Here is a 27519-nt window from a genome sequence, read left to right on the forward strand (position 1 = left end):
GGGGGCAAAGCACATGTACTCAATGTATATATATATATATATATATATATATACCAGTTTTAGTGTAAACTGGCCTAAAAAGCCGGGGGGGCCATTGCCCCCCCCCCCTAAATGACGGGTCGAAGTTACATCTCCTTCAGCGTTTTTACACACAAGGAATCCACGAATAAAAATTGTAAACACTTTTAAAAAACGTAGAATGATATTTTTCATAATTTTTTTTACTTGAGTTGGAAAAAACGATTTCTAAAAATTTATTCACTGTACCATTACGAAATTTCAATATGATATTTCGCTAAATATTGCCAAAATTATAATTAAAATTAAAAGTGCATCATGAAAATTTGTCTAAATTACAGTGTCCGCATGTACATCAATAAATTTGAGTGTAACTTATGAGCATATCATATAATACTTTAAACTTTAGCTCATAACCTGCACCATTACTAGTTGAATGTAGTGTGAAAATAACAAAACATTCCATTCACAGAATTTTTTGCAATCGTGTTTGGAATATCAACGGGAATTATTTGCTTAAAATTTTACATAAAAATGACTACTTTTTCATAGAAAATGCCACTATTGGTTTTTAATGGCATTTCGGGAAACTTTCTATCAAAAATTTTTATTAAAATTCATTCTAGTACAATTTTAAAGAATAGCGACAAGAAAGGCAATCGGATACCTTAAGTGTTTTGTAAATGTGCCGCGAGCTACTGAAGTGATCTGGAACAGAACCAAAGGTCATGTAAGTGATCTTGAAATGCATCACGGATCATTTAATTGAAATTAGAATGTGCATCGGGCCACTTAAGGGATCTAGGCGGGTACCACTTAAATGATTTATAAATGTGCCCCGGGTCACTTAAGCGATCTGTAAATGTGCCGCGGATCACTTCGGTGATCTATAAAGGTGTCAGGGGTCACTTGAGGTATCTGGAAATGCGCCGCTTAGTTCATTTTTACAAATTAAGGTTCGAGGTCACCGGCCGCATTAGATGACTCCGAGGGACACATTTAGCCCGCGGGCCGTGGGTTTAGCATACATGCCATAGGTGCACGTTCGTTCCACTGAGAAATTTATGGATAGGATGAGACTGGCGATTGTGGGTAACTACAGTCCAAAGTCGTTCCCAAGAAGAAGACGATCTGTGTATTTTACACCATTCCCCAATCCTTAGGGGAAATCTTCAAATGCCGATCCTAGAGAAGGACAGAATTTCTAGTGAACGGCCATGTTAAGGGCTCACGAAACTACTTGTCATAAGTTTATATTTAAATAATCACAACAGATTAATTCAGATTTTGATACGGACATATAGACTGTTCCAGTGATGATGTAGGCAGTGGCTTCGGGAGTGTTTCGAACCAGTCTTGTGCATTATGTGGGGAATTTTGGTTTCTGGATCAATTCTGGCTTGCTCGGACCCAGTCTCACAAATTACCGTGAATGCTCGAGCTACCACAGCACTCCTCCCCCCCCCCCCCTCCGAGCTCCGATGCCACTGGATGTAGGCTACACAGTATGACGGCATATAACAACAGATAGCTCACAATAAGGTGCCTACGAAGGGCTCACGTCCTCCATCTTTGAACAAAAAACTAGATCGTTGCTCCACGTGACGTCTGATCGTCTAAAAACAGAGCAGGATAGGGAACAGCGATTAACTATAGAGATAGTGCTGACACCACACTTTTGCTCGAGATGGGGGAATTATATTTCAAGGAGTTCTACCTACCAATATTCAGTCTATGAACATCGAAATTGATGAATGTCGCATCTATTGCTTTCTGCTGGAGTTTGAATCGAATGTGCAGCCTCAAACACCACGGGGAGTTCCGCTTCATTCGCTCGTACAACATAGTTGTTCTCCACCCGGTTTGATATAACCATTTTAGGCTCATACGGGTTCATCTGCAAGTAGACGACCCCATCGAGGTGTTAGCACGCCAACCTCTCGACGAGACATTAAAAAATGAATAAAATGTCTGAAGCTGCCGTTCGTATTCGACAGTAAACTGTAGGCCCCCGGTAAAATTAGCCCTCGTGCTCAGAAAATAACCGGGGGCACGACCGAAATGATTGTCAATGATCAAGATATGTAGAACAATGCAGCTTGCAGCATCCTCCATGTGCATCACGGCCAGCTGTGACACCAGCTAGTTGGTGAATGCGGCCTCAAGACGAACCCTTTAAGGTGGTCTGTGGATTTCATGTCTCTGCTGCTTCTACTTAATAAAATATTTTACGACCAGGACTTTCTCATTCAACCTCAAAAATATTTAAAAAAACCTGTCAACAGAAAATTATAATACGTTCAAATTTTTACACCCTTCGCAGCTACACACGTTTGACATGCCCAAATATGGTTATGTCCATCACCAGGCTTTTCAATACGGATGAAGATAATCCGTGTCTTTCTTTATATGTAGATTCTATTAATAAAAATAATAATAATAATTCGAGAGATTGACATCTTAGTATTTGACATTTTCGTTTTTACGAGTACCTAATACCCGGATGACGATTATGTAAGAAAATTCCCGTCAGATTATACAGGGCGGTGTGCGCTCAATTCCTTTTCTATTCAAGGATCAACGTCAATCACAACTGTAGCTGAAACTTGAACTTCTTTTTCGCTGTTGAGAGACAAGTTAACAAGAAAATACATTTGTGTTGAGTCCTTCCAATTTCAATAACCTATCAGGGGGATTTAATATTAACCAATTTGCCATTGCTTTCTTGGAACCTGTCATAGTAACCCTATGTCATCGTTGCGCGTGCATTTCATCACTACAAAAATTGTGTGTCTTACGATGCGATTCATTTTGTTGACAAATCCCATGTCATCACCGTATTGTACTTCTCAAGATAACGTAATGTACGGCTGCATTGTTCACAGCTGCAATACTCACGTGTTCTAGCGAAGGGTCCGATATCAAAATCTTGATGAAAAACCATAAGTCCAAGATAAATTACACTGTAAAACTTTGCTAAAACTTCTTTTACAAAACTTGAAAAAAAAAAATACAAATGCAAGGCCACAACGGGTAAAATGATCAGCGAGGTGAGTTGTGCCGAAAGTGTGAGTACATCTACCTAACAGTCTAAGTGTGTATATAGTGCTGTGTCTGATTTTTCAGTGCTGCCAGCCTTGTTTCAGAAGCGAAGTGAATGAAGTGTAATTATTGAATGTTTGCACTGTTTGTAGGCCTGTTGCTCTCTATTTCGAGACTTTTTAACGGGGAGATCGGCTCGCATTCATGCCTCGAAGTTGGGAACCACAGAAAACTAACTTCAGCCGATCACCACTGTGGCGACGGTGGGGTTCGAACTCGGGACGTCACTATGATCACTCGACCTCAGTGACAGCTAATAAGCCTATTGGTTATATTCGCTCGAATGTGACGATACGTTTATTAGTTGCATTTTTCAAGTTTTGCATAAATAAACTTTTATAAAAACCCTTATAGTGTAATCCCGGAGTGTAGTACAGTATTCTCTAAAATCTTAATATAATGAAGTCTAATGTGTGTAATTATGTAACTCCAAATTGGATAAATGATCACTACGCTCATAGTAAAGAAGTTGCGTAAAAATGTCTTCAATACATAGGGGGGTATCAAACTTGAAACGTTTCTGAATGGGAAATTATTGCCAATCGTCTTAAGCCGCCCCCCCCCCCATTAGATGATTTCTATCGTATTGGGAAAGGAATCTCTGAGAGCAAATACAGTACACCGCAACTACTACTACTGCCCTTTTTCAAAATTTCACCTCTTTCCTTTTTTCCAGAATTTCTGTTTCCCCCCCCCCCTTTTTCAGGGTTTCGGCCTTCTTTCCCTTTTTCAAAATTTCAGTCCTCTTGGTTTTTTTTTTTTATTCAGAAAATCCTAGCTCTTCCACTTTTCAGCTTTTCGGCCCTTCTTTCCCTATTTTCTGAATTTGAGCCCCTCCCCTCTTTTTTTCTGACTTTTAGCCCCTCTTTCCCTGTCAGAATTTCTGCCTTCTTCCTCCCTTTTCACATTTTCGGCCCTCTTTCCCTTTTTTCAGATATTCGACCCGGTTTCCCTTTTCCAGATTTTTGGTCTTTTTTTGCAGAATTTCAGATCCTTATTTCCCCTTTTTTTCCTAAATTTCAGCTCTTCTTTTCCTTTTTCAGAATTTTGGCCACTCTTTCCACCCCCCTCTTCCAGAATTTCTGCTGTAACCACCTGCTCTTTTACTGAAGATTCAACAGAATTGAATATTTGTAGTAAACCTACAATGAAAATAGATCAAGGATATTGAAAAACATCATTAAAATATTTGTTCGCTCTAAAATAATTCCTAAATTCCGGAAGAAAAAAAACCATTTATCAAAAAAAAAAGATATATACATATATATATGTGTGTGTGTGTGTGTGTGTGTGTGTGTGTGTGTGTGTGTGTGTGTGTGTGTGTGTGTGTGTGTGTATTTCTACGTATAATTATTATGGACCGAAACGATCAGTTTTAATTCTACAATGGCAGCCAAGAATAAGAAAAAGCCATCAAAATTCATTCCCTCCAAGACGTTGTTGATTCCCCCATTCGGTTACCAGTTGCCCTTGCCTTCTCTTCATCGAAGTATATTATCGAATGCAAATTACACGTATGAATGTATGCAAATTATAATGAATTTATCACAAACTGTCACACATACATTATGTAAAAAACACAAAAAAGACGGACAAAGATAATGAGAGAGACCTCTTAATAAAAGTCCCATCAATCACAATCGCGTACGTCCATTTTACACACACACAAAAGGGTGGCGGCGGGATTCAAGACACATCTCCACGACATCAGATGGGGGGATAGATGGATGGACTGGATTGGTTGTCGTAACCACAGGATGGCCTCCCCAAACAACACCGGCAGTAGAAAGAATGAAGCAATTCCTCAACATGACCTCATGGTTCCCCAGAAGCCTTAACAAAAAAACAAAAAAAAATACACGAATCCATTTTACAAAAATGTATTATAAAACTAAAAAGAGTGTAAATTAAGTTCCTCATAAACTCGTTTCCATTTTGCTTTCGGTGCATCATTACACTAAGAGTTTTGTCAAAGGTGATTGGTTCAAGGTAAAAATACCAATTAATACCGGAACCAGCAGCGAGGGAACGACAACGGACACGAGTCAGTCTCCTCGGATGTCTCGGGTCATCCTGAATAATTTAGGTCATCATGTCAGAGTATAAAACTTGAACGGGACATGCTTGAAGTGTATGTTTTGCTTGTTTTGTTTGTTTTTTGGTGGTCAAGATGGCACGAGGCGAAGAAAAACGTTTAATTTATCCCTATTGCTTTTTCTCTCTCCCCCCCCCCCATTTATTCAAACTACTATTATCATTATTCCGTATCGAAGGCCGGTCATTTGTAAATTACCGTTACGTGAGAGAAACGTGAAGAAACTATTTTTGTTGTTTGTTTATTTATTAACTGTGTATCGATGTTTTTCCCCCACGACTTCGAGTCATCATCGTTATCTCATTTGCCTTATCTCATCAGCTGCTTAATTGTTAACATGATCATTCATTAGCTTCACGATCACTATTGGTAATTGTTTTTTTTTTTGTTGTTGTTTTTTTGTAATTTCTCGTTCCAGATGCAAGGCATATAATGAAATTCTATTTAAGTCCAAGGACAAAAGACTAGACTTGCCGTCGTTGTTTGGTTAATAAATATCGAAAGGTCCAGGTGTAAAAGGCATAAAAGGTCTTGATCGACAGTAAATTAAAATATTGGTTAATCATTTTAAATTTCCTTTTTAATTGAAAATAACACGCAATTGGTACGGTGATTAGAGCGTGGGACACACATAACGAAGGTTGTAGGTTCGATTCTCTCCAACTCGGTTGAGGTTTGCTTTGGCACTGAATTGGTGCAGGTGGTAGTGTATCAGACTGCGAACGTGAAGACCAACGTACGAATCCCGCTCGTTGGGTAATTTGCCTGTTGTGACTTTTGTATTTGTTTCAATCAAAATGTCCATAGAGCAGCTTTTCTCAAAGCATGCATTACGGCTCTTAGGGGCGTCGCGGTGAGCTGGAGATATTGATTTGTGTGCTTTGAAGTGGTTCTTTTATAGGTGAAAATCTCTACCATACTATTCTGTATAGCCGCAGATAAACCATAAATGGGGCAAGGGAGCAGCGGGTGACAAAGTTTGAGTAATCTGCCCAAATAGCGTATGTACAATAAAGGTCCGTTAAAACTAGAGCTCAAAATCACGGGGGAAATTGACGTTATAACGAACTTCGCGTTATAAGCGATTTTCCATTTTTTGCTGTGTCAGGTTATAAATTTTAGAAAATCCTTGCTATGCCTGCACATTGTAATCATCTTTTAACTCTTTGAATTGATTTTTGTTCTCGTAAAAGTCGTTTGTTCTCGAGACGTTTTGCATGGAATGTCGTTTTTCCCGAAGCTATTGAAAACAAAATTAAAATTCTCAGTACTCAATTCCATGGCTCTTTGTGGATTCTTAAACATTTTTATACCGATTGGAAAGTTTTACACAATGATTTGTTCAACCTCGTTCGGAAACCACTTTAGACTACAAGTACCGTCAAATAACCCCAGGCAGCGACCGTGGTCTTTTAGTCACTGGGAGAGACAAAAGCCGATTAAAATGATTACAAATCCCGTTTGTATAATGGAAAAGTATGAGAATATGAAGAGGGGTGTAAAAGACGTGACTTTTATATACGAATCCATCTTTTGCTAGACGTATTTCAAGTGATGTTCAGAAGGAGCATACGTGATAAATGATACTAATCCATTCTTTTAGGTCAATTCTTCGAGGTGAAATTTTTTTTTTAATTCGAGGCTTCATAATTTTTGGAAAGCATTTTTGAGGGTGCGAGATTACAACATTTTGGCTGATTATTTTGGTTGATTGTTAAAAATTGAATTTTTCAATTCCCTGAGAAAAATATGAATCATACCAATATTTCGACACCTCATCTCTTGGTTTTTGCTTGCAGAAATATGTCACGCAAAATTTACAATGTACAAGTTTCTTTTTCGATTAGCGATCCAGTGATTCTTTTCTAGTATTTTGGTTGAGAAAATGTTGTGCTTAGAGTTGATACTGTCGTGAGCTCACATGACTCAGGAAAAATGTCAAAAAATTCAGTTAAGGGTCAAAGAAACATCAATTGCAGTTTTTGCTGCTGGAATCAATAAGTGATATGAATTAATATTCAAAAAAATGAAGCCAAAATTCAATATTAGTCAAAGACATTACAGTAAGTAAGTAAAAGGATGCATATAGAAATTAATTACGTGACAGTTAATGCAATCAATTACAGAAAAAAAAACCCTCAATTTTCTTGCAGATAAAAAACGTATTATCCAAGGTGGTGCGGGAAGGTAAGAGTCGCATTGCTCTATGGATGCAGGGAGGAAAAAAGGTTGAGAACCACTGTTCTAGTGACTCTAACGTTTCATTTTTGATCATAAACCTCGTGGCACAAAAAAGTGATTGACTTCAAGGGCGTAGCGAGGGAGGGGGGACTTGGGGGTCTGGTCCCCCCCCCCCGAAATGTGAGAAAATGACCGAAAAAAGGGAAAAAGATGGTCAAATCCATTGTTCTGTCACTTTGGTCCCCTCCCCACCCCCCCCCTCTGAGAGCAAATACAGTAAAATAAAAAGCGCTCGTTACTATTCGAGTTATTGAAAGCATATCAACATGTGCCGAGATATGTCTGCCTGCTGAGATCCAATGATTTAGTGAGATCACCAGTTTTCGCAATGTTTCTGGATAAAGCTTTGCGTTGACGTAATGGAATCACAGTACAGACACAGTCGTAAAAAATTCAAAACGAGCGATGTATTTTGTAATACCAGGTAACAAATATATAGGCCGATAACTGATGATCTTGGACAATAAGCCATTTACAAAATCCAATTTAAATAATATTCCGTAAAGAAGCTGTCGCATCATCATCGTTACCATTGAAAATATTCATATTTCCTAAGCTTGATTATTATTTTCGAAATACCCAATTTTCGAGCTCTCGGAGGGTCACTAAGGAAACAAATTATCATGTGAAAAGAATGTATTTCGAAAAAGCTGTGTTTTTAGGGGATAGTCAAACAAACTAGAATATATTCAATATTACTATTGTATCTACGATGTTCTCGAGTCTTTTCTTCCCACAGATAACAAAATCCATAATTTAAAAGATCCGATCACGGAACGCCCCCGTTTTAACTGGAACATTTTCACGGTTTTTAAAGGAAGATAACTCACACAAAGTCATATAAAATCGGTCATATACAAAACAAGGTGTGAAATTACTTGGCGCATTACCTCAAAAGCTTATTTATGCATTATTCATCGCTCCTTCGAGACACGGGTGACCCTCCGAGCCATAAATTGTTTCTGAAACTTTTCGGAACACGTGACCAACACTAATTTTTGTCTTGGTTGAGAAATTAAAAAAAAAAGTGTCCTTATATTCTGCACAGTTATAGTCACACGAAAAGTGGCTCCAAAATTTTAAATTTTCAACTTGAAATTCACGTTAGAAAGTATTTGTTCGTACATGGGGATATCTATTACGATTACGCTATGATACGGTCAAACTCGGTTATAACGGCATCAAAGACTCCAGGAAGGAAATTTTGTCGTTATCACTAAGCTGTCATTATAACTGATGTTGACGTTTTCTCACCTTTTGTTGTGACGAAAAAATCTGATGCAATCAAATGCTGAGCATTGCGTTGTTATTTGATTGTGATTAGATGACCAGATTTATCGACAAAAACATTGATCGTAAATGCGGGGCATCGCCAATTCCCGCTGAAATTTTTGTTTTGCCAGTGAAATTGCTAATTTAACCAAAAACGTTGCTGATTTGTCAGCAAAATTCAACAAATACAGTATTGCTCATAAATAACTATTTGTGATACTGAAAGCCATAAATATTTTTCATGGGCACTGTACTATATTTTATCATTGTATATATGATTTTTAGTTTTTATAATCACATTTTTAATTGTGTTACTGTATTTATAAATACATGACATCCATATTTGTTATGATAAACTTTTTCTCAGTTACCTCGTAAGGCATTTTGCCTGTTGTGGCCTTGTATTTGTATTTGTGAGAAATACAGTGCTACAGCAAATCTGCAGTGATTTAAAATGCATTAACCGAAAAAAAAGAAATAAAAAAATGGCAAATATGTGAGATTATTATATATGATGACTTATATTTGCGTAGTCATATTCTTATAACACAATTTATAAGTTCAGTAAATTATTTTAACTAATAATTTACAGTAAAAATTATAAATCACTTAGCTTCGGAAAAACTTACAATAAAGTTTCAGAAAAACTGGACTTTTTCACACGAAAATGTCCGAAAGGTCATTCGTTAGTGAAAAATAATGTCCCTTAAACAGATCATATCAATAAGCAAGTATCACCACCGTAATGCAGTGAATTTTTTTTCCAACATTAGGAATCAATATAATAACAGACAGAAATTGCCTCAATGTGATTTCTTAAGTAATTTCTTGGGAAAAGCCATAAAAAATGGAAGCAAAAGTGTCAAAAAAGGTGCCGTTACAACCGAGGTCGTTGCGTTTTCATCGACGTTATAAGCAAGGTTCATTAACATCATGAAAAGTCTTCACCCTTCTTCAGAAATTCTGAAATCATTTTTTTTCATGAAATACGTATAATTTTCATATACTGTATTAAGAAATCATTTCTTTTATTGAATATATGAATTTTCACCAATTCTGAAACTATTTCTCTTATGAATTCTGAATTTTTTTTTCTAAAAGAACAGTAATTATGCAATTATTTCTTTCATCAATTCTGGAATTATTTCTTCCATCAATTCTGGAATTATTTCTTCCTCAATTGTGAAATTTCATCAATTACGAAGTTTTTACTCTTTCATTAATTCTGAAATTCTTCCTCATTCAATGAACCTAAAATTCTGTTTTATTTAAAAATTCTGAAATTATTTCTTTCTCTTTCAATAATTCTAAAATTATTTCTTTGATAATTTTGGAATTATTTCATTGATAATTTTGGAATTATTTCATTGATAATTTTGGAATTATTTCTTTGATAATTTTGGAATTATTTCTTTGATAATTTTGGAATTATTTCTTTGATAATTTTGGAATTATTTCTTTGATAATTTTGGAATTATTTCTTTGATAATTTTGGAATTATTTCTTTAATAATTTTGGAATTATTAATAATTATATCATAACATTAATAATAATTAATAATTATGTCAATTATGAAACTGTTTCTTTCACTTATTTTCAAAATTATTTCTCTCTCTCAATAATTCTGATATCATTTCTTTCACCATTTCCGTAATTATGCATTCCTTTTCATCGGTGGGCCACGGGAAAATTCTCTGAAGGGCTCATTTGGCCCATGCGCCGTACATTGAAGACACCTAATATTTGAAAAGAAATGCGATAAACATGTTGGGGTAAATCGAGAAGCTATCCATTCTTATATAAGACAACCATAAATATGTTTTTATGAGCATTTTATTATCTATCTGTACTTACATCATCTGTTCATCTGTAGTTCATCTGTATAATAGTCTTTTAGTTTCTATGATTGCATTTTTAATTGGGTTGCTGTAATTTAGAGATATATTTGGCATCCATATTTGTTATGAGCATCTTTTTCTCCGCCGCCTAGTTAGGCATTTAGCTTGTTTCGGACTTGTATTTGTATTTGTATAAGGGTTATCAAAATTCTATGCCGGAATCAGCCCGGACCTTATTGGCGAGGTAGTCGAGTTGTTACAACCGAGTTTGCATGTATTTTACGGCTTATTTTGTCAGAAAAAAAATTTCTTGACCACTTTATGTCCCACTTTAACGTTTTTCTAGAAAAAAAAAATGCATTTCCCGTAATTTATACTGTGCATTCTTGTTATTTAAGAGACATTTATTTTAGTTTTAGTGCTCGGATAACCAGGCCGGAAAAGTTTGGTCCGGTGGCTGTGTTGAACATCATAAATACTAATAAAGTATCCGGAATATGACTGACCGAAACCTTTTCATCTATGAATGGTGCTAATACGGCTGCTCATTTGCTAGGAATCATTTTTACGTGTTGTGTCTGAGTTGATGATGATCTCCGAAGACCACGAGAAGCACTTACTGTGCATAATACAGTCAAGTTTCTTCTTTGTTCGAGAGACATTTTATATTAAGGTCAAGCCCTGGATTTGCGATTATGGGGCCAGCTTGTCATGACCTCGGTGTTCCATCTTTGTCCGGAGAATCGAGAAAGAGAGAGAGAGAGAGAGAGAAGGGGTCACAGGTCACTATAAAGAAGGTGAAGTAGCTGGATTCCACTTTTACTTTTATTTTTGGAATTTATTTTCATGGTGGACACGAATGCGTAATGGCGTCTTCATTTGTTTTTGTATCTTTGATTTATTCGGCTTTATCTGTGAAGTTATTTACTGCCCTGGGCAACATGGGTGAGCTTCGCAGATAAACACATATCCGTGAATGTTGGTATCTTGTCTCGCTAAATAATGAAACTTTGGTCACATTTGATACCAAAGATGTTGGGATATATATTAAATTCAGTTCCAGTGCAACATATTCAAGAGTTTTTTTTCGAATTTTTCAATTTGATTTCGGAAATTTATTCAAAATTTTGGTTTTTCATTTATTTTATCCCAAAATTTTATTAACACTTTTATTTCTTAATTTTTCCCTTCCCCCATTTCTGGGTTATCCATTTCTTTAACTATTTTCTACTTTTCCATTTTCTTATTCCTATATTATTCATTATTTTTTCTTTTTGAAGTTTTTAAAAAACTTTTCCTTCATTTGCTTTCTTAATGATCTTTTTCCATTTTTTTAAATTTCTAATCTTCTCTTTCCCATTTCTTATCGTCTTTTTGATTTTTTTTTCTTCTCTTTTTCAAGTTTTTATCGTCATTTTTTCATTTCCAATCTTATTTTTTTCGAATATTTTCATTTCTTATCTTACTTTTTTTCTACTTCTCATTTTATCTTACTTTTTCACGTCTTATCTTACGCCTTTTCTGCTTTTTTTTTTAATTTCACTTTTTTTGTATATTTTTCACCGTTTTTTCTATTTTTCATTCATATTTTTTTCACATATTTACTTTTTTTTTTAATTTTTATCACTTTTTCTTTCATTTTTTTCATCTCTCATTTCCCTTTATCTTTTTACAAATATTATAATATTTATCTTTTTTTTTCAATTTCTTATCTTTTATTTTCGATTTTTTTTTCAGTTAGTTTGTTTACTCTTTTTTAAAATTTTGTATTACTTTGTTTCTCTCATTTAAATTTTTTCCTTCATTTCTCATCTTTCTTCCATTTATATCTATTCTTATTTTTCTCTATATTTCTTTCATTTTTCATCTTTCTTATTTCATTCCTTATTTTTTATCTTCTCTTATTATAATTTGCAACATTGTCTAATTTTTATTTTTGCATTTTTCTTTCGTCTTTCAATTTCTGAAAATTTTTATTTCATTTGTTCAAAAAATTTTTCTTTCATAAAATTCAAAAAATAATAATTATCAGTTCCAATTGCCATTATATACCTTATTTTTTTTTCATCAAAAGAAAATTAAACAACTTCTATTCCGCATTCATAGGAAAAAAATTAATAGATAATACTCAATTAATATGGAATAATTAAACTTATTTACACAATTTTAAAATCTCTCTAGAAATCATGTCTGCTTACAACTATAATTTAATAGCTCCTAACAGATTAATCAAGTAAATGGTGTAGGTCGGGGGGTCTTCAACCTTTCAGACAATTGCGGGCCAAATTAAAACTTTCCATGAAGCCCGAGAGGCACTAAGTCATTGATACCCTAATGCAGTGTTTCCCAAAGTGGACAATATCGCCCCCTGGTGGGCGATGGAATGGTCCAAGGGGGCAATAGAACCTGCTGATTTAACATTGGATCCTAAGTAATTGGATCCTTGGTAAGGGCCTGACATTCCGCGTTATTAAACAGGGCCCCGAAATTATTGAACGCTTTCATTCCTCTGAAATGATTTCTTCCGTTAAATTTGAATTTTCATGTACTATATTTTGAAATAATTTCTTTCGCTGATTCTGGTTCTTTTTATTATTTGTTTCTTTTATCAATTCTGAAATTTGTCCCAATAATTCTGTAATTATTTTTCATTAATTCCGAAATTTTTGCTTATAATTCCAATATTATTTTTTCATTAATTGTAAATTTTCATTAGTTACGAAATTATTTATCACTAATGCTTAATTTGTTTCACGAACTATTACGCTCAATAATTCTGAAATTACTTTAAATAATTCTAAAATTATTTCTTTCATTAAGATGTTTTCAGCATTTCTGTAAATTCTGTAATTACGTATACCATATTCGAATGCATAATTTTGCCTCTCGAAATATATGAAATCCTAGGTCTTGAAAAGAGTTTCGGCTCTGGGTATCCCGAACTGGTTATTTACAGCATTACAATCTGGAAAGCAGCTTACAGTTTTAAATACAGTTGTACAGATTAAAATAGCCAGAGCTCTTTAACGACTTTTTTTGTAATTTAATTGCATTTCTTAGCTATTTTCTCGAAATGGTAGGCGTATCACGGCAAAAAGTTCTGAGGGCCACATTTGGCCCACGGGCCATGGGTTGAAGAGTCCTGGTGCAGATGCGTGATAACTTTCAAAATAGAAAACAAAATAAAACTCTCAAACATGTTGAAAAAGAATATAAAAATTACTGTAGGAAAATTATCGAAACATCAGAACCTTATTAGAGTCTAGTTTCTCTTATCTCTCTATCTCCCTCTCTCTCTCTCTCTCTCTCTCTCTCTCTCTCTCTCTCTCTCTCTCTCTCTCTATTCAAATCTATCTTTTCTATATTCAAATACCCATTCACAGAGACGTGTAATAAACATAATTCAATCACTTCAGAGTGTAAATAAGGCGTTGAAACGCTGAACTTTTTCCAGCACCATCAAAAATGTATTTCTCAATAGATATTGTACATCCTTCAATGCTTCAAAATAAAGGTCATTTAAAATGACCCAAAAGCCCACCCGAAAGCTCAGAATATTTGTTTTATTATCTTTCTAATTAGCCGCGAAGAGTAGAAGTTTTAAAACATCCTCGTGAGAAAGTCTCGAATAATGATAATATATAAAGAAGAGAAGAAAAAAACCCTATTGAATAGGCGTCTGGAGATAATGATAACACATATGGCAGTATATGGCAAAAAAAAAAAACATGTCTGAATATATAAAAAGCTTATCGTGTCTTTGGGGTGCTTTAATACAAAAACGTGACCGAGAGGGCGCTTGTGTAATAATGATGCACTTTTCACCCTTTCTAACATCTCTTATTTTTAGTTGCCGCAATGAAATTCGGGGCTATTCTAGAAATATATAATGCGTTATATACGAGTATGACGGTTCCATTCCTTTCGGTATAGCGTCGATAATTTTCGGCGCCCTCATTCTATCCAAAAGGGGGAAGTCTAAAGTAAATATACATAATAAGAATAATACACGTTTTTCTCATTTTTCTTTTTCCTTGACTAAGATGGAATCAAATTATTTCACTGGATGCCGGAATCAGTTTTCTTAGATCTTTCTGAATTCCTAATGTTTTCTCGAGACTTGTTTCGGTCACATCCATCGATAATGACCGAAAAAGTGTTATATAATTCGTAAATGGTCAGTTGTATTAGTATCAAGTATTCTGTACGTTTTTTGAAAAGTCTCAGGGCTATCCGAATGTATTGAAATATAGGACTTGAATACAAGGAAATATGCTCATCAAATCATCCGTTAATGGGTTTTTTTCTTTGTTTTTGTTCCAGTCAATTAAACTTTCTACGTTAATGACTTGCTTGGTGATTACGGCTCTTCGTAATTTGCATAAATACCAAAGACAAGAAGAGAAGGGAAAAAAATGAGTTCCTGTCTGTGTGTGTTTGGTTGTTTTTAATTTTTCCTTTAGCTTTAAGAAGCCTTCATTCACCTTCGAATTCCTTAATTACGTCAGATTCGATAACACTGATTTTGTTCTCAAAGATTTTTCACCGATTTTAGGGGTGCTGATTCGGAACCTGCCATTTGTTTTGTTGCATAGGCTCTAGGTTTTTGAGAAAAAGTAAATATTAAATTTCAATGGTATATAAGCAGCAAACAAGTTGCATTTAAACTGCGTTATAAATAATTAAAGTAAATCATTGGCAAAGATATTTTAATAATTCCAGGATGATTTTGAGGATGTTTGATTCCGAATTTGTCAGATCGGCTCTAGTTTTTGAGATAAAGTTAAATTTCAATGATAATACATAAGCAGGATACAAATCACATTCGAAGTGTGCAAAATGTAAATCAATAATAAGCTTAATATGAATAAATAAATATATCACTGTCTCATTTTGTGATATGAATATAATAATATCTTATATATAGCCTAAATGTGAAAGTATGTATGTATGTACTGTTACGAAAAAATTATGTAAAAAGTGATTATTTATCATTTATTATGTGATCTTTCACCTGAAAATAATTGATAGACCATATTTCTGTAAATCTCGCTAAATTAACAACAAACTAAAGATAAAACAAAAGATAAATGATCGGACTTTGGCCAGAGATCATCAGTCAGGTCGCAAAGTGGCCGGCCCGGTCGCAAATTGGCAACACTTCAGGCTCTGGCAGTAACATATATATAGACAGGACGTTTCTCCAACCATATCATTAGTGTCGAACATTTCTTCCGAAATACTTTACTGAAAAATTTGCCCGTATAAACGCCGCGTTTTAGCCATAGAACTTTTAAACATTTAAATGCAGCGGTGCTTTTTCCCAGAAGTGACAATATATTTATATATATATATTTTTTGCATACAATAATTTTCATTAAACTAAAACCTAGTTTTCAAATCTGTTTGTAGACCACCTTTGGTCCACGGACCATAGATTGAGAAACGCCGGTCTGTATGAAGACTCACAAAGCGGGAAAAAACTTTCTCCTATCTTCATTATACCATATTTTTTCTCCTTGAATGATTTTCTTGAGAGATATTATAGATATTATCACCCGTCAATTTCTAAACTAGATTCGTCTCTTTCATTCCCGAATATTCTCTTCACCTTTTTCTTTTTTGACGGAAGTGATGCTTCTTCGTATTTCATATCAATCACGTATCGCAATGATCTTGATACCATCATGATATGGATAACCATAATCCTCCGAAGAATGCGGGAAATGATGTTTCAAGACACACACACATATACATACAACGTTGGTTGAATTCATCGAAAACACCATAATTGCTTATCATCGAATCGACTCGGGTTGAACAATGGTATCAGAAGCATTTGGTTCTTTTCTTTGCAGGAACAGCGATGTTATCGAATATAATGTTTAAGAGATACTTATCCAACTTTTCTCTCTCTCTCTCTCTCTCTCTTGAACGGAATGTTCTTATTGTTGTATGTGGATATTTTATTTTATTTTTTTTATACTTCTACTTTCTTTATCTTGATGTTGGTATTAACCGGGGTCGCTGTTGGGGGCGCGTTGTAATGGCGGGAAGCCGGATTCTGTTTCTCCCACCAGGTGGCATTGTGATGATCGGTTGAAGTTGGTCTTCTGAGGTTTTCCAGCTTCAATACGCAAATGAGGGACGCTCGAAATAAGTTTGGAACAATCTGTGACTACATGATAATTGGTTCCTGGACAGATAAAAATCCGAGGCTTGGATGCGGATTTTTCTACACCTAATTAATGTATCTGTGCCCTTCCTTAAGCTGCCAACCACTGCTCCGGTAGCCTCGACATGATTAGATTTCAGCCTATACACTCTGTAATTCACTCTGAATTTTGATTTTTTTACGTAGAAATTATGGCTATGACATCGAAATGGATATGATTTCAATGTCATTACAGAGAGTATATCAGCTCTCATACAGCTGGTTTCTTGAAATGAATGTTAAGGAATCGGACTGGCCTACTCAGAGCTTTGGCCTAAATCGTACCGAACACTTTCGGGATGGATTTCTAGCTTGAATACAGTGGCTTCCAACTTTTCTCCAGTTTTTTAACATCAAGACGCTAATGCGAGCCAGTCTCTCATTTGAAAAAAGTCTTTCCGCAGAGAGCAAGTAGGCCTTAAACACGATGACCTTCTTCCGTTCAAACCAAGCACCACTCCGATCTATCACCTTCGAATGAGCTGTGCCGGAAGTGTGCATGTGTACCTAACAGTCTGAATACGTATCTAAGACCTGTGTAAACTTTTCAGTGCTGCCATCTATTTTTCAAAGTAGAGTGAAGTGAATGATTGAATATTTGTAGCCTACTGTTATAGGCCTGATGCTGTGGTGGCGGTTTTCTGCTTATCTTTTTAACTGGGATTTCAACTTCAAAATATAGAACATAAAATGCAGCACAACCACCACCACCAGAATAGAAAACACATACAACTCTAAAAGATAGACAAACGGCTTGAAACATTTGACAAGAGATGGTTTAAATTTGGACGCGGAGGATGTCAAGTCTATAGTATAGCATTTCTTGCCATGTAACATGGCAATAGTGATGTTACTAATAATGGAAATAAGAGTAGACGTGGAATAGATAAAAGTAAAAAAAAAAACATTTTTTAAATATATAATTTATTGATTTTATTTCTGTTGGGCTGTTGCCACTAAAATGTTTAATTGAATTGGTGTGAATTTTTTTATTTTTTCATATCAGAACTTGGATTAAGTCCACAAGTCGGGACCTGTTTAAAAACAAAAAAAAAGTTGTCACAGATAGAGGCAAATTTTTGGGTTTAAAGCATCTGAAAGAAAAGGCTATAAAGTTTTTTTTTACTTCCATTCTTGTAACACCAATAATACAAATAACATGGCAAGAAATGTTATAGGCTTGACATTCTTCGCGTCACTAAAAGTGCGCATGTAGAATTTTTGTAGTTAATTGGAAAGAAAAAAACCTTCTTTCGAATGTTTTAAGCCGTTTGTCTCTATATTTAACAGCATTTTTTAAATGTATAGGTATATATTTTGTTTTTCAAAACGGGTCAGGACTTCTGGACCACCCTGTACATTAGTGTCACCAGGGCTGGAACAAGTGAGGGGCAAAGGGGGTAACCTTAAAAAAAGTATAAGGTAAGATATATAATAATATAGTGTGGGCAAAAAGTCCGCGCGCGCGTAAAAACTTTAAAAATTCATAAAAAGCGTAAAAATAACTGAAGTAAAAAACGGTTTGCAGGGTTAGCATCACTTGGTCACGGAAATTTTTTTAGAACAGGGGGAAAATAACTACAAAAACAGCCGATAGGTGGCGCTGGTACGAGCGACTTCCGTGGAAACATGCAAATGAGACGGCTATAAGAACGCGCTCTTAATACACAACCATTCACCGTTGTAAACCGTGTATGTGGACCTGCTGCACATTGCCGTTGCTGTATTTGTGACTCGCCTGCAATATGTTATCCCCTGTGGTGGTGATCATGTGGAACACATACTGCTGCAATAAACGATTTGGAGGCATTCTGTTCGTTATTTTCGTATCTTTTCTTTGACTTGTGTACGTCAGTGCCACTTATCGGCTGTTTTTTGTTTTGTTTTTTCCCTGTCTTAAAAAACATTCCCGTGACTTAGCGATGCTAACCCTGCAAACCATTTTTTATTTCGGTTATTTTTCCGGTTTTTATGAATTTTTAAAGTTACTACGGACTTTTTGCCCACCCGGTATATCTCCTCTAAGGGGGGAGGGGGGCAATTGCACATGGCTGCAAACTTTATGGGGTAGCAAATTTTTGAAGGGAACAAAAGAAACATAAGATCATTGATCTGTTTTTCCCCTTTTGTTTCCATGTCCGGACTTAAAAACGAACTTAATCTCCACCCCATCTCTTCATTTTTCCTCAGCTTCTTTCTCGTACCATTGACTAATAGAACAAACTCCCCCAGCTCTATTGTCAACTCTCCCACTATCGCTAGTTCTTTGTACAGTATCAAACATTTTCCATGTCACTTTCAACCGCATTTTCTTGTGTAGGCCTACAAGGCGAACAATATTGTATAAATAAATAAAGTTGAATTTTACAAAAGTGGTGGGGAGACAAAACCACGTATGTCTTCCCCCCTCCCCTTCCCACAAGCATTCTAGTTACGGCACTGAGAGCAACTCATACACTCCGAGCACAGTTCCAGCAAGTAGAAATTCATCAGACGAATGTTTAGGAACTGTATGTAAGTAGTTGCAGCCTAAAACGGCAAAAATCTGTGCTTGAACTAGCCCTATGCCTATTTTCCAAAAATGACGTGCTTTATGACTTTTATCGTTCCCAAAAAAGTACAAAAATTGGTGGATAGTTTTCTTAATAGATTGGCAGCTGTGATCGCAGTAAAACTACTAGTATTTATCCGCCCGTCATTGATTTCTGCTGTATAGGCCAGTAACTCGAAACATCGAAGTGTCTGAATACTTATGCCACTTACTGTATGAAGATGAATAGTTCGAGACTTGATGCAGAAAAAAAAAATGCTTGTTCGTAATGATGACAATAATAATATAAAACATCACTGTCTCATTAAAAGAGTGCAAGAATCAGAAAAATGAAAATAGTATTTCGAAAAACAAAAAGTGAGAGATTACTTGTGCAATTTCTACTTATTTTACCATCAAAGAGAGCGATATTATATAAGACCTTGGAATGAGACTCATAACGGCCGTGACCTTCCTGATCTCACAATGCTATAGTTGAGAAAAAATATATATTAAAAACAGAAAAATCTGTCGTGAAAACTTGCAATTGTTATTGAAATACTATATTGAAAGAAAATTTGCCGAAAAATGGCGGCGTCATAAAGCGAACAAAACACTCGCGTGTTTTACAAATTACCCGCCGCCGCAGTTGTTTGTTGCGTAGGTTGATGTAACAAAGTATGAAGAGAACCATAACGCATAAAGTTCATGTTACGCACCTGTTCATTATGCAGACGTAAATGCTGCTGTTGCTTTTAAATAGTCATCTTTTTCTTCAATTAATTCATAGCGTATATGGTGGATTCGAATCTCGTAGGAGCTGATGATGATTGGCAGGTGCAACTGCATAAAATGTACCATGAATGGACTTCATTTATTCCCAGAAGATTACCCAAAACAATCTCAACATTATTTCGGAATGGTGCTCGTCCTGGCAATTACCCCTTAATTCATCAAAAACAGTTTTTATGAAACTTACTCGCAAAAGACTTCCTCTCGATTCTTCTTACTCTATCAGTAATTCTCTAATATCAACAAGGTTTCCTATTATAAATATCTGTGTGTAATTATTTCTGCCGACCTCCGTTGGAACCTCCACGTTGATTACGTCTTTTCATAAATGTTTGCAAAAACTTTTCTTCTTCATCTCTTCTTACGTCCTAAAAACTCCTCCAGTCACATCAGACACCTCTGCTTTCAAACCTATATCCTTTATATGCCTGCGAAATCTGGGACCATCACACTCTCTCCAATACAGACAAACTTGAATCAATTCAAAATAAATCCGCCCGCTTCATTTTAAACTGTTGGTCATCCTCCGTTACTGAACTCAAGTGCCAACTCAATATTCAACCGCTTTCCACTCGTAGACATACATTTATCTCTTGATTAACTTTCCTTTTCAAAGTCCTTCATGGCCATTTTCATATCGACACTTCCAATTTTTAAACTCCAGCTTCATACTTTTCCAATAGAATTAATCATTCCCATAAATTGATACCCATCTTTGCATCCACTGATTGTATCAATTTAGTTTCTTTCTTCGAACAATAACCGATTTCCTTTTTAACATAAACCGTCTTTTCTGTCAAACTTTACCACCGCATTCCCTTATATAGGCCTCGGCCAAGCAATATTGAATAAATATTTTTCAAAAATATATAATAATTTAATATATAAATATATAATATAATTTAATATATAAATATATAATATAATTTAATATATAATATATGTATATACTATATAATAATAATATAATAATTTAAAATTTTTCGTTTGTACTGTAAATGCTATAGCATAAATAATGGTCTATTAGGTCATTACTAAAATTCTAAATGTTTTATGTAGGTGCATGTTCTAGCAGGGTAGGTGCTGTCTTTTCATTTTACTGAAATAAATACTCGTAATAAATTATAAGTATACATAGCGATTTCATAATTCCCCTCTGTCGCATTTTGCTGGCAAACCGTTGATCATAGATGCATACTTCTAATTAGAATAAGTATCCAAATAGCGTGTGGAATCAGGTACGTTATTCATATTCCAAGGGGTTATATAGTTATTGAAATAAGAAAAAAACCTTTTTATTTGGTCACTCTTGTCGTCAAAAACTCCATTAGAAAGTTGGTGCCTTGTTTCTTCCGAGATCAACAAATAGAAATAATAATAAAAAAAATCACGTTTCTAACTGCATTTGTCGCTGAGATATTTGAATTAAAAAATCGGAGAAAAGTTGAGAACGAGGGAAAGAGGCGTTGTCCGTTAGTTTGTGTTATTTTCCTCCCAACGTTTTTCTCCGATTTTTGAATTCAAACGTCTCAGACAGTTCAGTAATGCACTTAAAAACGTGGAACTTCTTTTTGTGTTGGGCTCAGGAGAGACAAGGCAACAACTTTTTAATTCTGTTTTGGGCGACAGAATGTACGCATAAAAAGTTATTTTTTATATTTTAATAACTATACAACCCATCGCAATATGAATGACGTATTTGAGTTTTGCAAGTTATTTGGATACCTTTTCCAATTGAAAGTGTGCCTCTGCTTTAACCACTTCACGATCAAGGACGTAATATTGCGTCCAAACATTGCTCCAGTGGAATAAATTCGAACAAGTCTCTACGTTTTCTTTTCCTCTTTCTTCATCACCGCGAAACTTGTTGTTGCAAAGTCTATGAAAAAAAGTCGTTGTTTTTATCTCTGTAATGTATCCTTTTACTATATACGTGTACATAAGAGCGAAAGAGAACAAGTAGGTAAGGGTGAAAAGATAAATCTATTTCGTACCTAACTCTCTTATCTGTAAGTATTACGGATAAAAGATAGAGTATATATAGTATCTATTGTACTGTTTTCTTTTTTCGTTTGTTTTTTCCCCCTTACCTTTCTACCTTTTTTCTCCCTTCCTTTTTCTAACATGCGTTTCGGTTAGGACAAGGTTACCATGTTCATCGCCGATTCGTCAAACGGAGATCATCCGAATTTCTTACCAATCGCTTGTTAGCGAAGCGTTAAAAATTCAAAAACATACTTGAAATGAATTATATCAGCATCATGGGCACCCCGGGCAAAGGGATTTTTCTGAGGCCCTACCTGGAAAATTCTCACAAATTTCAACCTGTCCTCGTTTTTGTGAGACTCTCCCTTTTCTTGGGCCCAACGGACACTGCCCTGACGGGCCCATACGTTAAGATGGCACTGGATACACAAACTGAATTATAGACTACTGTAAAGTTTGAACTCAAATCTCATCAAAATAGACGATTTCACAGCAATGTTTTATTTCAGCCATCATCACTGACTTTCAAGACGTTTTGTTTTTTTCACCATATCTCAAAAACTGGTAATTACAATCATTTATGAGGAGTTTTTGGCGAGTATATGCGATTGGAAATCCCATTTTAACAGTATCAAATGCAGTTTTCAGGGCTCTAACAATGCGTTTAATTAAGAATGAAATTTCCTCCTAATTGCATGACCGTTTTGTGCCCATTGGGTGCTAAACACGAATTACTCGGTTCAAGAAACATAAAACGCTTCAAGAACAAAGGATATATAAAATAAAACGAGGGATAAGAGAGAAAGGATTATATGATAGTCACGTGATATCGCACGCGACAGTGACGTCACTGACTGCTTTCATTGTGCATTATTTGTTAATGAAACAATAAAAAAAAAAACACATAATTCAAAAGGGGAGAAAGGAATTAGAAAATCAGGTTAATCTCTCATCAGCAAGTTATAACATAATGCTCTTTAATGTACATCATTCATACTCGAAGACAGGAACTCATGTCGCTCAATTCAATAGGAATAAAACACGTCGTATTCAATAGCATACAAGAGAGAAAAATGAGGAAGCATTTGATTCAACGAATGTTTATATTGTATTTTTAGTTTTTAATTGTATCCTCACAATCAAACAAGTATGATCCAATCAAGCGGATTGAATTCGTAACAGTAAAAATCCACTTTAACGAACTATGCCCAACTTTTCATAACCATCTCTTGAGGCGCCATCTGTTAACAAGCTTAGAGCTCTCGTTCCATATTTCCATCTCTTTCTAGCCTTAATTGTGAAACCCTTGCGGCTATTTCCGCAATATGCTACCGGTGTTTATATCTGCGATGGAAATTGAATTGGGATTTAAAACCATCGATGGGGTCTTTCGTAAAAGAAAACGAAATGGCGGAGATCGGAGTTCAAATGTGTATGAATATAAGTTATATCATATATGTTGATGGTCCACATCATTGACCCCCCGCGAAGGACATACTCGTTGAGTAATGAATTATTCATGGAGGAGGAGAAGGTCTATGTGATATCATCGTTAATGGTTTGGGATCGTAAAAGATGTTTTTTATTCTTTCTTTTATGGAAAACATTAAATCATTTCTTGTTGAATAGGCATTTGTTGTTCAGATTACCATTGTCATTGCTATTCGCGCTACAGTCGAGCCCGGATACACCAAAGTAGCACAGGAACGTGAAAAAAATTCGTAATAACCGATATATTCGTAAAAATCAATACATGATAAATATTCGGGTTCAATAAAAGACATACAGTCGTCTTTCGGTATTCCCAAGGGGTAACGTTCCGGGATGGGGGGGGGGGGGTCCGCGAATAACACCAACCGTGAAACTTTGGGTTTTTAGACATCTCGTTTCCATCCGCTTTGTGTCTCATTTACATCAGAAGGGGCATCTAGTGATTCTCGGCGATGTTTTTTTCAAAAAATATTATAATGTTTGTTAGCCGTTTCTTCTCCCTTTCAGTTACCTACATGGTCCCGCCTTTCGACAGGGACAATAGCTAAAATTCGCTAAAGTTGACAGAGCCTTGACCGTGTTCGGTTTCAAAGAAAGACAGAGTATGGTATAACAAGGCTTTTTTTCTCCTTCTCTCTCTCTCTCTCTCTCTCTCTCTCTCTCTCTCTTCCAATTTTTCTACATGTGGGAAAAAACATAGCATAGATGGGTCTATGTCATGGGAACAATCCATTACCGACTTAAACCGAACTTAAACCTACGAACCCCTCGCTCTGTGTTGCTCATGATGAACTTGTCGTCCACTCCTAAATCTTGATCATCATGCCGTATCTCTTCGGTTTCAGGAGCAGTTAGTGCGATTGATCCCTCCTCTGTCGATTTTTTGGCACTTGTTAATTAATTCTTCCATTTCTCCTTCTCTCAACACTTCATTGAACCCTTCTCCATCTACCAGCTTCGCTAACAAAACGATATCTTTCATAACCTTTTAATGGGTGTGTCCTCGGGCACACATTGTGGCCAAACGTTCTTGCAATGCGAGATGCTCCTATCTTTATAGCTTTCACAGTTCTAGCAATGGCGCTGATGGCATCGGGGAAACTCATCCATTATTTTGAGACGATTCCTGCACATTTGCATCTTCTTCGAATGCTTGCACAATCATCATTGAGTAATGCGTGTAGCGCGTCGTAAACGTTCGCATAAAAGCATAACATCCGCACAAGCAGCTGAATGCTAGATGTGGAGTTAGAAGACGTATAAAGGACTTAAGCACCAGAAAAAACATAGCGAGGAGTTTCTTAAACATTTATTTAACACATGCAATTTATATTTCATTCCGATAGCGCTCTCTGCAACAGTGTTTTTATAGAAAACTGGGAAAGATACCACGAACACCGAAGACCGACTGTATACTTGAAGCAGCGTTTCTCAACTTATGGTCCGTGGACTAGAGGTGATCCTCAGATATATTCGAGAATTTGATTAAATTTAAAATGACAACTATTCACGCGTTATAAATATTACGATATTCAGATAGGTATGAATGAAATATTAAATCCGCAGTTACCAATGTGTGAATCGAAGCTCTTAGGGGTGTTGCCAACCCTAAGAGCTTCGATTCACACTTTGATAATCGAAGTGAAGCTCGTAGCGGGTGTTGCCAACATTTATTGGCCTATATCAGAGGCAAGCTGTCGATATTGTTGTGCACCTGTTGAGTGCTTTGAAATGATTCTTTATTAGTCTATTCTAGGGGGCCATGAATAAGCGTTGACTGAAGCAAGAGAGCCCCTGTGCATGACAGAAACTTGGACTACTGCGGAAAATGGTTCGTCGACATGTAACAGACATTTCAATGGTTCTAAGGTATACAAAAACCGAAAAGTCATTTGCAAAAAATTTCATATTTTCAAAGACAATATTTATCGCAATAATAAAATCAATATGTTTTGGTAACTTATCACCGTGTTGGCAAGTTTCCATTGGCTCAAAAGTTGCTATTTTTAGGGGCTGTACGCAAATAGAGAGGATTCGACAATTTTATTTTTTATTCACAGTAGCTAACAATTTTACTTTTTGACAGTTACAGAATTTTTACGAATTTTGAATTTAATTCACATTTCACAATTTGAACCACACCCTCAATTATTAGCTGTAAATGTTGAAAACTGCGAAGTCAAATATCTCCGTTAATATTGCATTTAAAAATATTAATTTTTTTGTACATAACTTCTCAGAGCAGCATTTACATTTCCATAATTAGAAATCTTAGCACAAAAAGTCACGTTTTCCTTTCTGTTATATATACGACTCCTTGGAAAATTTAAAACATTTTGAGTAACCGCCCGTCATTAGAAAACTTTTACAATTGAAATTATGTTTCTCTCTCTCTCTCTCTAGTGCAAACAATTCGGGATAACCTTTATAGATAATATTTAAGCCGCCAGTGATAGAAGCTGTTATTATTTTCATAGATGCTAAACTAATTGGTTTTGGTCCCCTGGGACAAATTGAGTACATATACCACCCCAGTGTAGTGAGCCCGGATGTCGCTCTGCTCCTAGTACTATCATCATTACTCGTCAATCTTCTCAAACAACGGCAGCATCGGCGTTCATTAAAAGATGTCATTCACTACATCAATGAAGATCACCTGAACCACCTTGGTTCGGAAACGAAACAAGACCTTTTCTGAATTCTTTGGAAACACTAAAATGGTGCTAATAGTAATAAAAAGGATCATATACTTTTACCAACAAAAGCTGATTTTCAAGGCTGACTATTGCTGATCAAGAACAGACTCCATTTTCCATAAGCGGAAAAGAACTCATCTTACTCCAGGAGAATGCATCGTTGAAATTAATTTCCAAACATGATATCTGAGGTAATTTCTCTCTCGCTCTCTCTCAAAGCTTTATTTCACTGACATATATTGTCTGAGAGTTAAAAAATAAATTCATTCATTTTCAATCTTTTATGACGCGTCCTCGTTTAAATGTGCATTCAGAGAGAAGTAATAGACTACAAAACAATATCAATAATCCTATATGGCATGAATCAGTTTTTTCTGGTCACGATTGAAAAATTTGGTGATTGATACTCCCTCGATGACTGTGTGTATAATCGTCGATATCCTCCCGATGAGAGATGAGAACGGAAAAGATTCTCCAATGCATGATTGATTCCGAAGAAAGACAATGGAGTAATTTTGTTTTGCTTTCTTGAGTACCATAGATGACATTGAAAACGAATCACTCACGTTCTGGAGAAATAAATAAATATAAATACCCGTGGCCTGTAAATTAAATTCTGCAGAATCTGGCCCATCATTTATAATACACAAAAGATTGCAAAAAAAAAAAAAGCATTATATAACGGCATGTATCGTCGTATTAACGTCGTCCTTGTATGAGAGATATTCCCCGGATGTCCTTGCTCATCTTTGACCTAAGGAACCACAAGGTCCTCTAACGGTAAGTATACCGTTGCACGATATAATTGTGGAGCAGAAAAAACAACTGATATATACTCCATAATGCCTTGATGGTTGAGGAGTCTTGCATGTGTAATTATCATCGATCACTGAGGATGTCGTTGAGCAAACGTGAGCAGGTGTTTATTATCATCATTATTATTATCACTACATGTTAGATTCGTTATCATGAGAAAACAAGCCGTAGATTCTCGAATTAACGTTGAAGGGGTAATACGTGCTTTTCATTGTAGTATACTCAGTAAATGTCTCTTTGAATCATCCCAATTACTCAGTTATTTGTCAGAGTTGCTCTCAAACAACGTGGTTTTCTTATATTTTTCAAGTGAAGACATTTTATATTTTGAGCTGGATTTCATACTTCTAAGCAATTCCTAAACATTTGATTTTTTTACAGGTGAACCGTTCATGAAATTTCTATAACTACCAACACAATGGCTCGAA

Source organism: Pholcus phalangioides, unplaced genomic scaffold (genome assembly GCF_987345545.1).
Source record: "Pholcus phalangioides strain wild (caught in Gottingen) unplaced genomic scaffold, Ppha-v1.0 ptg000009l_1, whole genome shotgun sequence".
Classification (NCBI taxonomy): Eukaryota; Metazoa; Arthropoda; class Arachnida; order Araneae; family Pholcidae; genus Pholcus; species Pholcus phalangioides.